The sequence below is a fragment of the Centruroides sculpturatus genome, unplaced genomic scaffold (genome assembly GCF_000671375.1).
Source record: "Centruroides sculpturatus isolate CEXI.00-Female unplaced genomic scaffold, Cexi_2.0 scaffold117, whole genome shotgun sequence".
NCBI classification, from domain to species: domain Eukaryota; kingdom Metazoa; phylum Arthropoda; class Arachnida; order Scorpiones; family Buthidae; genus Centruroides; species Centruroides sculpturatus.
In genome coordinates, this window is record NW_019384308.1 from 901491 (window position 1) to 909234 (window position 7744).

Sequence of the window (7744 nt, forward strand, 5' to 3'; positions counted from 1 at the left end):
TAGGGGTGGTTGCGTCTCGATAGCTATAAGGGTGCGGGAGATATGGGGCTGAAAGTGGTTTTCTATTTCGAATGTTATGTTCGAATTTGTTCGAATTAAATTCGAACATAAAATTCGAATATTGGTTCGATTATAGAACGATTGTAAACGTTCTAGAAACGTTGAAAAGAGTTCGTTTGACTGGACATGAACAGGAGACGTTCAGAAATAGAATCGGGACCAGGTCTCTAATTAGTCTGGAAACGGGGACCTAATTCTTGCATTTTGTGAAAACAGGTAAGATTGGCTATAATGTAATTATCTTAATCTTCACTATCGTTACTTTTTGCCCACAAATAAAAACCCAGCGAAGCGGGTTTTTGCAGCTATATTCTAGATTACTTAGACAAACAGTCTTTTATATATATATATATATAAAACTATATTACATACAAATGTACGAACAAATAATAACCCAGCGAAGCGGGTCCTTGCAGCTAGTACTGAATATAAACGGGGTTTGCTTGCAAAATCCGCTCGCAAAGCCGCTGGTAACAGCTAGTACTCAACATTTTTAAATAAAGCTTTAAAAAACATCACAAAAGAGGTGATAATCTCTTAAAAGAGATATGAAGCATACACTAGTTTTAGATTTTCCTGTAGCTTAGTGTTGCAAAAATCTCTTATTGTACATCTCGTGGAAAAATGCAGAATTTGGAATTGAGAAAGTCCAGAACAGTTCAACAAATTTATTCAAAATTTAAGACTTCCGTTGTCCTCATTACAGACACTAAATCTTTTAAATTTCATCTAAATCAGTTCATTGATCTTTGAGTTAATGATCAAATTTAGAATTCGAACATTGGACGTGCGGCTGAGCTGTACTATAGAGTTGTTACCGCTCTCTCCGATATAAATTATAAATGAATATTGTGTTAATTTATTTACGTTTATTTTTTATGAGTTTGTAAATTAAAATTTTCTNGAACCTTTAGATGTATTTTCTGATTTCATACTATATGTATGAAATCAGATGTATTTATACATAGTGCATGTACTGTACATGTACTATGATGTATTTATACATCATAGTACATTTACATACTATATACATTTACATACATTTATACTATGATGATGTATTTATACATGTATTTTAATCATATACAGTGACGAGGAATAAATTAGTAACTAGAAATTTAAAAATGTTATTATTAAAATTGTCTGACTACGACTTGAAATTTCCTTTACATGAAAATTTCGAGTAAATGTCAGTAAATTGTATGACAGATATATTAAATTGAGAAACAGTTCATGTAGAATATAATGGAGACCTGAAGGTGAGTTCAGGCATCAGTTTATCTCTCTGTGAGACTCGGAACGGCATCCGTACAGTCAAAAATCTTTATAAATTTTTCGGGAAATTAGTGTGTGCCAGATATTTGGGGTTCAGTTACACTCCAGCTGGCCACCGTTCTTGCGCTTGACCGAACTCATTATGTGTGTGATTTAATAAGCGTTTTTATTAACAGGGACACAACAGCTAAAACGTGAAAATATTGTCGAGTATTAAAATTCATGTATTATATAATCAATTAATTTAAATAATAAAACAGTTATAAAAGAATAGAATGGAAATTACTCCATACCGACTCCATACTCAGACTTCATTATATTAAACGTAGTTCTTAATTTACAGTTTCAAACATATAATATGGCAATTTTTACGCACTTATCATAAAGATATATTATGTTGGACCTTATTATATGATATTAGCCACAAGAGTTATTGTAACTATTTTTAATAAACAGTCTAAATTCAGTCATATTTTCTTCTAAGTTTCTATATGATAAATCTGTGATAAAAACCGATATTATAAGCTTAAAACTGAAACTAAAAAAATATGAAACCACAAGCTAGAACTAACAGCAATAAATCTTAATTAACTACAATGATACTGCAATAAATTTAAAATTTACATTTGCCTGGCATGGCATATGCGTTGAAAATTATTATTTAATTTGACAATAACAGAGTTTTCCTGGCGTAAGTATTGAAGTCTGTAGATTTTATCTGAAGTGTAGAGCTTTGTATACAGTAACGGATTCCAGAAAACACCACAAGCAAACTTGCAATATCTAATGAACGTAAGTGTTGTTATAAGTTTTCAGATTACCTTTAATTCGTTTAAATATTCGGCATGATCCCAAAGCAAATTTATTTCAATCAACGCGGCTGTACGACGTTATCTTGTAAGAAGTTAGTAAACTGTTCACAAATGTTATAAATATATTTTTTAAAGAAAGCAAGTATTTTTCCTTTAGTATTTGTATAGTTTCGAATTAGTACACAAAGTACTTCCTTACAAAAAAATAATTCCATCTGTATCTGTGAACAACTAACAGTTAATATGCCAATAGATAATAATTATCATTGTGCAGTTTGAGTTTTTTTTTTATAAAATATTACTATATTAAATTTCAATTACCTATCTGGGAAGTGTGCGAAGTGCTCTAGTCACGTGGGGAATCTCCGATATTACGTTTCGTATTTTCTATTTCCGTTATTCGACTCGTTTCTATGATCTAAAAGGAAATTGACGAAAGTGCAAATTTTATGTTTATTTTTTTCCTATTCGAAAATATAAACTAAGATAATCTTACTTACAAGTTACCTATCTGTAATTTATTTCAGGTATTAGGGATTTACATCGGTATTGCTTATAATTGAGTAAAATCTTAATTCAATTTTATTCAATTATTGTTATTACTTACAATAATAATTTAATAAAGTTGAATAAAGTTGTGACAATGCCGAAGGGCCCCCTCTATGCTTCGGCACCACAGGACCGAAGGGTCGATATTGCGTCGGCGAAGACTGCAATGACGAATTTACCAGGATTGACACCACTGTGTCTTCTGGGTAGACACAGAGGCCGTTACGTTCGCATTTACGAGCGAGCAGTCGCGTCTGTGGGCGATTGGACTCGGAATGGAGACCGATTGAGAAATTCTAACAATAACAAAATTCATTTATTAAACTATTTCTACAAAAGGGTATTTCCCCTAAAGCTTCTTCGCGAGAACTTCGTTGGAGAGTGAGCTTACATAACATCGCGGATCGTTATAAATACCTGAAGCACTATGTACAGATTTCCAGATATCTGTGGAATCGTTCGGGAGCCTTAGGAATGTCTCTGTTGCCTTGGATGGCGGTTAAAGTCTATCAAAAGTTGAAATCCGTTAGTTCTTCGTAGGTGTTCCCGGAGAAACACTGGATATTCGGGAGGAGCGCGCGGCGACGAGCGATGATGTTAAATCCTTTCGGTTGGCACACAGGGAATATTCTCGCGGACTCTCTACCCCTCTCGCTGTTTCTTGAGATCTCCTCTTTATTTTCAAGTCACGTTGTCGTTTTCCACCAATAGTGAATTTTTAGTTGTAGTTCCCAGTGACACATTGAGTTCCCTGGGAAAGGAAACGACTCCGGGAAGGGAAATTCACTCATACAGTAGAGCCTCGATTATCCGACCCCGATTAATCGACACCTCGGTTAACCGACCGTCCTAGTCGGCAAATATCAAATGTCCGCTAGTGATGTGGAGCTACTATATTTGGCTATGTTTTGGCTACTTTAATATTATTTTTACGTGTTTTAGCTGGCAACACTAATTCGACCATGAAAGGGAGCCAGTATTTAAACGAGGCTTAATTTTCTAATTTTTAACAATACAATAGCGACGATTATTATTTAAAAAAATTTTTGTTGGGCTTAACATCGATGAAAATTCAACGCGAAGTAGGTTAATAGCGATATACTAATATACTAATTACATGGGATATAATAATATATTACACTAATAATGGATTTTTTCATACTTTTCGGTTATCCGACTTTTCAATTATCCGACCAACCCCAGTCCCCAATTGAGTCGGATAATCGAGGCTCTACTGTACTCCGGTAATAAAATGGAAAAAAGGTTTTTTCTGAGATTTAAATAAATTTTCTTTTCAAAACGACAAATGAATTTTCTTTCGAAAAATTCCCGAATAAAATTGTGGGTTTTCCCCCTTTTCAAGTCCGACCTCTCACAAAGTTATTTACAGTTAAATAGACTAAAACCACTGTTAAATACAGTAAAAATATTTTATTGGAGACGTAGTACATTTTTAATAAATCCGCCATCGATTCTACTGCTATTATCAACAAACCGCTAATTGTATGTTTACCCTGTAAAAATACGCCCCCATCCTGTTTGTGTTTTAAGTGACAATGTTTTTCTTTTATTGTATTTTAATTAATGTTTTATTTTATAATTATACACCATTATTAAACCATTTCTTGCTCGATTATGAGTATTATATAAATATTTTAGTATTATATTGTATCTAAATTTACGGGCTTATTATACATACAATACTACTTTATATGAAGTCACCAAAGTATATTTGTTTATCATAATGTATAGGTGAACACCAGAATAAAATTCACGAATATTTTATAAAACAACATTATAATATACATATAAGGAAAAGATAATAAAATAAATGCTACATCATGTAAAATAATGTACTGTATATCTATGCTAAGGTTGTCATGGTTTGTACATGTATTAAATATAATTAGCGCTAAATTGTAATATTTTTAAATACTTCTAAATGCCATATTTTTTGTCAGTTTTTTAAACGTGTTTGTATGCATATCGATGTTACAGTTCTGTATTCTCCCATAACAATTGTATGTATTTTAGACCTTTATTCAACTGAGAAGGGTTAATATATTTTTGTCGAGTTACATTCTTCTCGCAACGCTTCCATTTAAAAGTATTTATTGTGACGTCGTCACAATGTTGGGTTTCAATTTAAAAAAAATTGTAGATTTATAAATTCGAACTGTCGTTTGTCCTGCTGTCCGTCTGTCCGTCTGCTCGCCTGTCTTTCCGTAACGTCTACAAAAATGTTATAAAAGGGACCACGCGACCACATGAAAGCGATAGGCCCCGATTAACTATGTGCAATCGTCCTTTGCAACGGTTAAGTTATTTTATATCAATTCAAAGATATTTCCCTGAAAGGTGTTTGATAGATGATTGACACGACTCTGTTGTTAAAGAAAAAGTGTGATGTACAGAGGCAACATACTAGTAATTTCAGGTGGAAAGAATACATTTTAAATTAAACAAATTAAAAATATTATTAAATTATGTAGCCCGGTATTGTGACGATAATTAAATGCTCGCCATGTTTTTTAATTTATTTAATTGAAAATATATGTTTTCCACCTCAAATAAGAATTGACGGCCAGAGAGCAGCCTACTGCTCTGAGAGACCCGGGATCAAATCCGATCGACTCGATAAAACCCTAAGAAATTTTTTGGTCAGTAATACATATGTCCTTCACAACCAGGTTTCCCAATGTGAGCTTGGATGAACCCATAATAGGCTTGCTAAAAGAGGCCCTGTTAGTGCCACAGGGAAAAAAAATGTTACAAAAATACCTCAAATAATTACTGCTGTGTCTTGCCCCTGTACATGATATTCTTCCGTTAAGAATTGAGTTGTGCCGTTCATGTATCTAAGTTTTTTCACAGTGGAAAATATTTTTTATAAAAATGACGTGACTTATCATTTGCATTGGAAGTTCACATATGGTAAGTAGAGCCTAATGCTTCTACGCTTTTTATATCTAGTTTTGCATTTAATTTATCTAACACTTTTTTCTACCGTCAGGAACGACGGACACAGTGAAAATGTATAAATCTACAACTATTTTTTTCAAATTGCAGCTCAATTAATTGAGACATAGGATGGGTCCTCGGTTTACATTTTTGTGCTGCAGCGTTAGAGAAACAGTACAGAATACGTGCAAAATCTAAAGAATTGTTTTTTGTAACAATAAGTTTAATTTAACATTGCAATTGTGTAGCGCAGTTTAAAATAGTCTAAAATATGTAATACTTTAAAAAATCCCATAAAAAAACTACTGGAACCAGGTTAAAGAAGTAAAGCTCAGCAGAAACATTAAGTAAAGGAAACTTTTGAACGTTATGGCATAAGAATAGTGGAAACACATTTGACAGTAAGACTCAACATGTTTATAAAGTGTCGTTACTCAGAATACAATTACATCAAGTTTCAGAGAAAGCAATTTTCCCATAAAATTAAACAGGAAAAGTAAGCATCGTCACAGAAAAAAGACTCGAGCTTTACTTTGTGCTCCAAACTTCCTTCGATGATACTGCTAAAAGATGTTCTAACCTTCACCCAAATAAATGTAGTGTGTGACAAGTTTAAGGCACTAAGTAAAGCTCAAAGTCTTTTGTTGTGACAATGCTCATTTTTCGATTTATTATCGTGATGACTGCTTCTTCCTAAACTTCCCACAGTCGTAGTTTGTGTGATGTGCGCTTTATTCACATGTTAAATCTTACTGTCAAATCTGTTTCTACTATTCTTATGCCAAAATTTTCAAATGTTTCCTGTATTTTTATGTTTCTGTTGAGCTCAACTTTTTCTACCTGGCTTCACCAGTTTTTCAATGGAATTTCAATTATTATTCACTTATCAATAACTCGAAAAAAGAATAGTTTTATAAAAACTCTATATTTTCTTTAGTGTCTCAGAGAATAAATGCATAAAATTTTGTGCAGATCGATCAAGGGAATAATTAGTTAATAAGAGAAGGTACCATCCGGAGAGAAACGGGTGTCCAGGTGGTAGACTATACTTTCCTTAGTGTTTCAGAACATAAATATATTAAAAAATATAATAAAGAGCTAAGAATAGAGACAGTCAAACGTTATCTCATTCGTATAAAGCAGTAGACACGAGGTTTCAAAACGTGGAGATTTGCAAAAAAAAGTCGGAAAGTCGAACTCGACACGATTCCAATCTTTTCTTGATATACATAAATACATAAGAACAAAAGTAAAATGGCAAATTATTTTATAAATATATATATATTTTTAAATTATTAGGCTTCTATTAATTAAAAGTAATAGCAAAACCTCACTTCACGTGGTAGACGATCAACCAATGAAATTTTAATATTTAAAAAATAAGCTATAATTTTATAAATCTAAATATATAAAATTACTTGTCTTGACTGACTGAGTCACTGATTGATTGATTCATCATCGCCCAGAGCAAACTGCTGTACCTCAAGAGGTGAAATTTGGTACACAGTTACGATACGTCATGAAAACGCACACTAATAAGGGATTTTTCGAAATTCCCTTGCGGGGGGAGAGGGAGAGGATTAAGGCTTCACTGGAAAAACGGCTTCTACTGTACTATTTTAGATGCAATATTTTGTTTTTATTTGCGTTTTAGTAGGGTATGCCATGAGAATGCACACTAAGAAGGGATTTTTCGAAATTCCCCCGCGAGGAGGGAGAGGGAGAGGATTTAGTCTTCATAGAGTACTTAGGTGTATTAAATAACATTTCATACATTGTTATAAATATTTTTATGTATTTCGATTTTAAAAATGTTCGAACTGTTTTAAATTCGAATTTGTTATTGCATATTAGTTGGATTATAGAACGATTGTAAACGTTCCAGAAAATTGATCAAATTGAAAATAGTTCGTTTGATTCTCGGCAATTTTCATCATTCTCAGCGATAGGTGTTATATAACAACTAGCTGCAAGGACCCGCTTCGCTGAGTTTTTATTTGTATGTAATATAGTTATATATATATATATATAAAAGACTGTTTTTCTAAGTAATCTAGAATCTAGCTGCAAGGACCCGCTTCGCTGGG